The following is a 7,486-nucleotide window of genomic DNA, read 5'->3' on the forward strand; positions in this document are numbered from 1 at the left end:
ATAAGGATGGTTGTTGCAGCCTGCGACATACTGTGACACGGAAAATCCAACACATTTGGAATCGTATGCGATTTTGTCGCCACTCTCACACAAGTGGCTTGTCACCCATTCCCATCCGTGTGCAGGTTCTGATCTTTGACCTCTTCGGTCCGTGTCAGTCTTTACCATCATCTGTTTTTTTGACATATGAAGGAAAAAAATACTGAAAGCGTCCTAAGCATTTCCTAGCAATCAGTCAACTTGTATGGGCGAGTTTGATTCTCAAATCGGATGAAAATCAAACGTCTCCTTTTTGTGGTCTAATAGTCTGCAAAAAATACATGTGAAAAAGCCCCAAAAGGGGTCTTCTCTTGTGTCTAGCACCACAATCCTACACAGGTATTTTGTTTCATTCTGTTCCTACCCTGCTTTGACTTATCTATACCTGTCCTCTGCTTGCTGTGTGCAGTGAGTCTCCCTGTCCTCTGCTTGCTGTGTGCAGTGAGTCTCCCTGTCCTCTGCTTGCTGTGTGCAGTGAGTCTCCCTGTCCTCTGCTTGCTGTGTGCAGTGAGTCTCCCTGTCCTCTGCTTGCTGTGTGCAGTGAGTCTCCCTGTCCTCTGCTTGCTGTGTGCAGTGAGTCTCCCGGGCCTCTGCTTGCTGTGTTCAGTGAGTCTCCCTGTCCTCTGCTTGCTGCGTGCAGTGAGTCTCCTTGTCCTCTTCTTGCTGCGTGCAGTGAGTCTCCCTGTCCTCTGCTTTCTGTGTGCAGTGAGTCTCCCTGTCCTCTGCTTTCTGTGTGCAGTGAGTCTCCCTGTCCTCTGCTTTCTGTGTGCAGTGAGTCTCCCTGTCCTCTGCTTTCTGTGTGCAGTGAGTCTCCCTGTCCTCTGCTTTCTGTGTGCAGTGAGTCTCCCTGTCCTCTGCTTGCTGTGTGCAGTGAGCTTCTTGTCCTCTGCTTGCTGTGTGTAGTGAGTCTCCCTGTCCTCTGCTTGCTGTGTGCAGTGAGTCTCCCTATCCTCTGCTTGCTGTGTGCAGTGAGTCTCCCTGTCCTCTGCTTGCTGTGTGCAGTGAGTCTCCCTGTCCTCTGCTTGCTGTGTGCAGTGAATCTCCCTGTCCTCTGCTTGCTGTGTGCAGTGAATCTCCCTGTCCTCTGCTTGCTGTGTGCATGGAGCTCCTTGTCCTCTGTTTGCTGTGTGCAGTGAGCTCCTTGTCTTCTGCTTGCTGTGTGCAGTGAGCTCCTTGTCTTCTGCTTGCTGTGTGCAGTGAGCTCCTTGTCCTTTGCTTGCTGTGTGCAGTGAGTCTCCTTGTCTTCTGCTTGCTGTGTACAGTGAGCTCCTTGTCCTCTGCTTGCTGTGTGCAGTGAGTCTCCCTGTCCTCTGCTTGCTGTGTGCAGTGAGCCTCCCTGTCCTCTGCTTGCTGTGTGCAGTGAGCTCCTTGTCCTCTGCTTGCTGTGTGCAGTGGGCTCCTTGTCCTCTGCTTGCTGTGTGCAGTGAGTCTCCCTGTCCTCTGCTTGCTGTGTGCAGTGAGCTCCTTGTCCTCTGCTTGCTGTGTGCAGTGAGCTCCTTGTCCTCTGCTTGCTGTGTTCAGTGAGTCTCCCTGTCCTCTGCTTGCTGTGTTCAGTGAGTCTCCCTGGCCTCTGCTTGCTGTGTTCAGTGAGTCTCCCTGGCCTCTGCTTGCTGTGTTCAGTGAGTCTCCCTGGCCTCTGCTTGCTGTGTGCAGTGAATCTCTCTGTCCTCTGCTTGCTGTGTGTAGTGAATCTCCCTGTCCTCTGCTTGCTGTGTGTACTGAGCTCCTTGTCCTCTGCTTGCTGTGTGCAGTGAGTCTCCCTGTCCTCTGCTTGCTGTGTGCAGTGAGTCTCCCTGTCCTCTGCTTGCTGTGTGCAGTGAGTCTCCCTGTCCTCTGCTTGCTGTGTGCAGTGAGTCTCCCTGTCCTCTGCTTGCTGTGTGCAGTGAGTCTCCCTGGCCTCTGCTTGCTGTGTTCAGTGAGTCTCCCTGTCCTCTGCTTGCTGTGTGCAGTGAGTCTCCCTATCCTCTGCTTGCTGTGTGCAGTGAGTCTCCCTGTCCTCTGCTTGCTGTGTGCAGTGAGTCTCCCTGTCCTCTGCTTGCTGTGTGCAGTGAGTCTCCCTGTCCTCTGCTTGCTGTGTGCAGTGAGTCTCCCTGTCCTCTGCTTGCTGTGTGCAGTGAGTCTCCCTGTCCTCTGCTTGCTGTGTGCAGTGAGCTCCTTGTCTTCTGCTTGCTGTGTGCAGTGAGCTCCTTGTCCTCTGCTTGCTGTGTGCAGTGAGTCTCCCTGGCCTCTGCTTTCTGTGTGCAGTGAGCTCCTTGTCCTCTGCTTGCTGTGTGCAGTGAGTCTCCCTGGCCTCTGCTTGCTGTGTGCAGTGAGCTCCTTGTCCTCTGCTTTCTGTGTTGTGAGTCTCCCTGTCCTCTGCTTGCTGTGTGCAGTGAACTCCTTGTCCTTTGCTTGCTGTGTGCAGTGAGATCCTTGTCCTCTGCTTGCTGTGTTCAGTGAGTCTCCTTGTCTTCTGCTTGCTGTGTGCAGTGAGCTCCTTGTCCTCTGCTTGCTGTTTGCAGTGAGCTCCTTGTCCTCTGCTTGCTGTGTGCAGTGAGTCTCCCTATCCTCTGCTTGCTGTGTGCAGTGAGCTCCTTGTCCTCTGCTTGCTGTGTGCAGTGAGCTCCTTGTCCCCTGCTTGCTGTGTGCAGTGAGCTCCCTGTCCTCTGCTTGCTGTGTGCAGTGAGTCTCCCTGTCCTCTGCTTGCTGTGTTCAGTGAGTCTCCCTGGCCTCTGCTTGCTGTGTGCAGTGAGTCTCCCTGGCCTCTGCTTGCTGTGTGCAGTGAGTCTCCCTGGCCTCTGCTTGCTGTGTGCAGTGAGTCTCCCTGGCCTCTGCTTGCTGTGTGCAGTGAGTCTCCCTGGCCTCTGCTTGCTGTGGGCAGTGAGTCTCCCTGGCCTCTGCTTGCTGTGGGCAGTGAGTCTCCCTGGCCTCTGCTTGCTGTGTGCAGTGAGTCTCCCTGGCCTCTGCTTGCTGTGTGCAGTGAGTCTCCCTGTCCTCTGCTTGCTGTGTGCAGTGAGCTCCTTGTCTTCTGCTTGCTGTGTGCAGTGAGCTCCTTGTCCTCTGCTTGCTGTGTGCAGTGAGTATCCCTGGCCTCTGCTTGCTGTGTGCAGTGAGCTCCTTGTCCTCTGCTTGCTGTGTGCAGTGAGTCTCCCTGGCCTCTTCTTTCTGTGTGCAGTGAGCTCCTTGTCCTCTGCTTGCTGTGTGCAGTGAGTCTCCCTGTCCTCTGCTTGCTGTGTGCAGTGAGCTCCTTGTCCTCTGCTTGCTGTGTGCAGTGAGTCTCCTTGTCCTCTGCTTTCTGTGTGCAGTGAGCTCCTTGTCCTCTGCTTGCTGTGTGCAGTGAGCTCCTTGTCCTCTGCTTGCTGTGTGCAGTGAGCTCCTTGTCCTCTGCTTGCTGTGTGCAGTGAGCTCCTTGTCCTCTGCTTGCTGTGTGCAGTGAGGCTCCTTATCCTCTGCTTGCTGTATGCAGTGAGCTTCTTATCTTCGGCTTGCTGTGTGCAGTGAGCTCCTTGTCCTCTTCTTGCTGTGTGCAGTGAGCTCCTTGTCCTCTGCTTGCTGTGTGCAGTGAGTCTCCTTGTCCTCTGCTTGCTGTGTGCAGTGAGCTCCTTGTCCTCTGCTTGCTGTGTGCAGTGAGTCTCCCTGGCCTCTGCTTGCTGTGTGCAGTGAGCTTGTCTTCTGCTTGCTGTGTGCAGTGAGCTCCTTGTCTTCTGCTTGCTGTGTGCAGTGAGCTCCTTGTCCTCTGCTTGCTGTGTGCAGTGAGTCTCCCTGGCCTCTGCTTGCTGTGTGCAGTGAGCTCCTTGTCCTCTGCTTGCTGTGTGCAGTGAGTCTCCCTGGCCTCTGCTTGCTGTGTGCAGTGAGCTCCTTGTCCTCTGCTTGCTGTGTGCAGTGAGTCTCCCTGGCCTCTGCTTTCTGTGTTCAGTGAGCTCCTTGTCCTCTGCTTGCTGTGTGCAGTGAGTCTCCCTGTCCTCTGCTTGCTGTGTGCAGTGAGCTCCTTGTCCTCTGCTTGCTGTGTGCAGTGAGCTCCTTGTCCTCTGCTTGCTGTGTGCAGTGAGGCTCCTTGTCCTCTGCTTGCTTTGTGCAGTGAGGCTCCTTGTCCTCTGCTTGCTGTGTGCAGTGAGGCTCCCTGGCCTCTGCTTGCTGTGTGCAGTGAGTCTCCCTGTCTTCTGCTTGCTGTGTGCAGTGAGTCTCCCTGTCTTCTGCTTGCTGTGTGCAGTGAGTCTCCCTGTCTTCTGCTTGCTGTGTGCAGTGAGTCTCCCTGTCCTCTGCTTGCTGTGTGCAGTGAGCTCCTTGTCCTCTGCTTGCTGTGTGCAGTGAGCTCCTTGTCCTCTGCTTGCTGTGTGCAGTGAGGCTCCCTGTCCTCTGCTTGCTGTGTGCAGTGAGTCTCCCTGTCCTCTGCTTGCTGTGTGCAGTGAGTCTCCCTGTCCTCTGCTTGCTGTGTGCAGTGAGTCTCCCTGTCCTCTGCTTGCTGTGCATGTTTCCTGGCTGCATGCTTAGGGTGCCCGCGCATGCACTTCATGGTTTTTAAAGAAACAGTGCGCGTATTCCTAATAGTTGGGTTGGCCTCCCATGAGTCTGAGTGTAATGGCGGACAACTGTCACTGTGGTCTTGCCGTCTGGCAGGCCGTCCTCAGCAGAATTAAAAGGGGAAAGTTGTGGAAGGAATACAGGATCAGACTTCGGGTGCAACACGAAGAATAAGCTCATTTTTACTGGAGCAGATGATGATTGATGATGATGGTTACAGCTCTCCACAGTTATTCATTACACTGAGCCGATAGCCCCTCATGGTGTGATGACCCGGCTCTTCTCCTGCAATGTGTAGCAGCTCTCCTCACTCCCGTTGTATATAGCACTATACATGCACTAATACTTCTCTCAGCCTGGACCTTGGCATCCACAGCAGCTCAGGCTTACATGAAAGTACCTCAGTCTCTTCCCACCGCTGACAGCTAAGGATCCTCCATAGACCTCCTCATCTGATCCCTCGCTGACGTCTCTGGCACTTGGGCACGTTTTGAACAGCGCAGGGCACTATGTTCCATGCGGCTGCACAGATTTAGCTGTTGTCCCGACCACTTCAAAGGCACTGGCTGATCTCCAGCACCACTCAATCCCAGGGGGGCAGGGTTGCTCCTCCTGGGCTTAGTAGTTCTCTTGCAGGGGCTGCTACCCACCAGACTTCACAATACCTCTTACACTAATTACGTGTGTGTGTGTGTGTGTAAAAGTGGCTGAAGAGCTGGCTCCTCACACCATCAGCGTTCAGACATTTGTGACTCCTGACTTTGCAGGGCGCTACACTAATGTGTCCCCAGCCCATTGCTCCACCTGTTGGGAGGTGCCGGAGCAACATTCTCTGTGTGTGTTCAACTACTGAGCTGCCTGGTCCTGTCCTGTACCTGTCTCCTGAGTCTGTATGCCCAGACCTGAATCCTGAATCTTTACCTGTATCTGATATTGCCTGTTCCTGCCTCCTTGGGGGCTGAATACCCAGACCTGTACCTGTGTCTGTCCTTGTCTGAATTAGGACTAATCCCTGAACCTGTTTGTATCGAAGTCTGGATCTTTCTCTAAAACCTGCAGTGTCTGAACCTGTACCTATCTAATCTGTTGCCTCTGTGCAACATTAGAGATTTACGTGTACATTTGCTACTTCATTGTAAGTACCTTGTGAGAATCTGGCTCTGTGTGTACTTGTCCTTATGTTTGTCCTGTGTGAACCTGACCCTCTCTGATCTATGTGAACCTGCGCCTGTCCCCTCCTGCGGTTCCCTGCCTGTCCTCGCCTGCGGTTCCCTGCCTGTCCTCGCCTGCGGTTCCCTGCCTGTCCTCGCCTGCGGTTCCCTGCCTGTCCTCGCCTGCGGTTCCCTGCCTGTCCTCGCCTGCGGTTCCCTGCCTGTCCTCGCCTGCGGTTCCCTGCCTGTCCTCGCCTGCGGTTCCCTGCCTGTCCTCGCCTGCGGTTCCCTGCCTGTCCTCGCCTGCGGTTCCCTGCCTGTCCTCGCCTGCGGTTCCCTGCCTGTCCTCGCCTGCGGTCCCCTGCCTGTCCTCGCCTGCGGTCCCCTGCCTGTCCTCGCCTGCGGTCCCCTGCCTGTCCTCGCCTGCGGTCCCCTGCCTGTCCGCGCCTGCGGTCCCCTGCCTGTCCTCGCCTGCGGTCCCCTGCCTGTCCTCGCCTGCGGTCCCCTGCCTGTCCTCGCCTGCGGTTCCCTGCCTGTCCTCGCCTGCGGTCCCCTGCCTGTCCTCGCCTGCGGTCCAGTACCCCCTTACTCTAGAGATACAGTTTTCCCTGAAGCCGTTCCTGTCTGTCCAGTCTAAACTGGGTCCTACCCATTCTTGTATTCCAGTCATACCTAAAGGTGACCCAGTCCTTCCTGAAGCTGTTCCTGCCCGTCCAGTCTGAACTGGGTCCTACACCCGCCTGCCTATATATCAACCGTGCCTGCCAGCACCAGTCTGTATACCTCCTTGAGGGTCAGCTGCTGCGTATCCAAGGTCAGTCCCGGGGTAGCACCTTGTCTCGCCCCCCCCACCCGGTTCCCTGCCTGTCCTCGCCTGCGGTCCCCTGCCTGTCCTCGCCTGTGGTCCAGCACCAGTCTGTATACCTCCTTGAGGGTCAGCTGCTGTGTATCCAAGGTCAGTCCTGGGGTAGCACCTGGTCTTGCCCCCCCCCTCCCAGGCTCTCCTCAGATAGAGGCACCGTCAGCTGCCGTGCATCCAAGGTCAGTCTTGGTGTGGCACGTAGTCACACTCCTTCAGGCTCTCCTCGCCTCCACGTCACAGTGGGACAACGACCCACGCTTGCGCTTAACAGTCCGAGCGTGAGCGTAACAATTAGTCTTCATAGGGGTAAGCCATTTTCCGACACAAAAGCAGGTATCACAAGTGTCATAAATTCCGAGTTCTCATATGTTTTTTGGCAATTGTATAAAACAAATGTTCATCATGTCACCAACGCAGCAATAAGGAGATAAAGCAGCACAGGAAGACATCAGCCGATCTTCTGTCACCTTTTGTCTGCTGTATTGCAGTAGTGTCTCATATCCACTAGGTGGCACTCTAACACTAGCGATCTTCACCATTCCTCCTGATTTACCACATAGCCCCCATTTCCAGATGTATGACTTTTACTTCTGCTTCTGAGATACTAAATCCTTTTACTGTTTGCTAATTGGCTTTTGTGAATAAGTCTAATTCTGCTGACTATCCTGCACCAATCACTTGGCGTAAATGTCCCATCATTCTCTATTATGATATAATAACCTTTATTATAGCTCCAACCTATTCTGTAGCCTTATACAATCAGGGGAGGCAATGATAGAGAGACGAGACTATCCATTGGGCCTCCTATAAAAAAACTATCTACACTGATTGTCAGGCTTGATAAATTTGCCCCATAGGGCTTTTTCCATATTGCCCTTTTAGCATTTTCTTTTTGATTAATTTTACAAAACCTAAAAAAGGATAAATACAAGAA

Source organism: Phyllobates terribilis, unplaced genomic scaffold, assembly GCF_046119375.1.
Source record: "Phyllobates terribilis strain yellow unplaced genomic scaffold, ASM4611937v1 Scaffold_7__3_contigs__length_470593459, whole genome shotgun sequence".
In the NCBI taxonomy this organism is placed as follows: Eukaryota; Metazoa; Chordata; class Amphibia; order Anura; family Dendrobatidae; genus Phyllobates; species Phyllobates terribilis.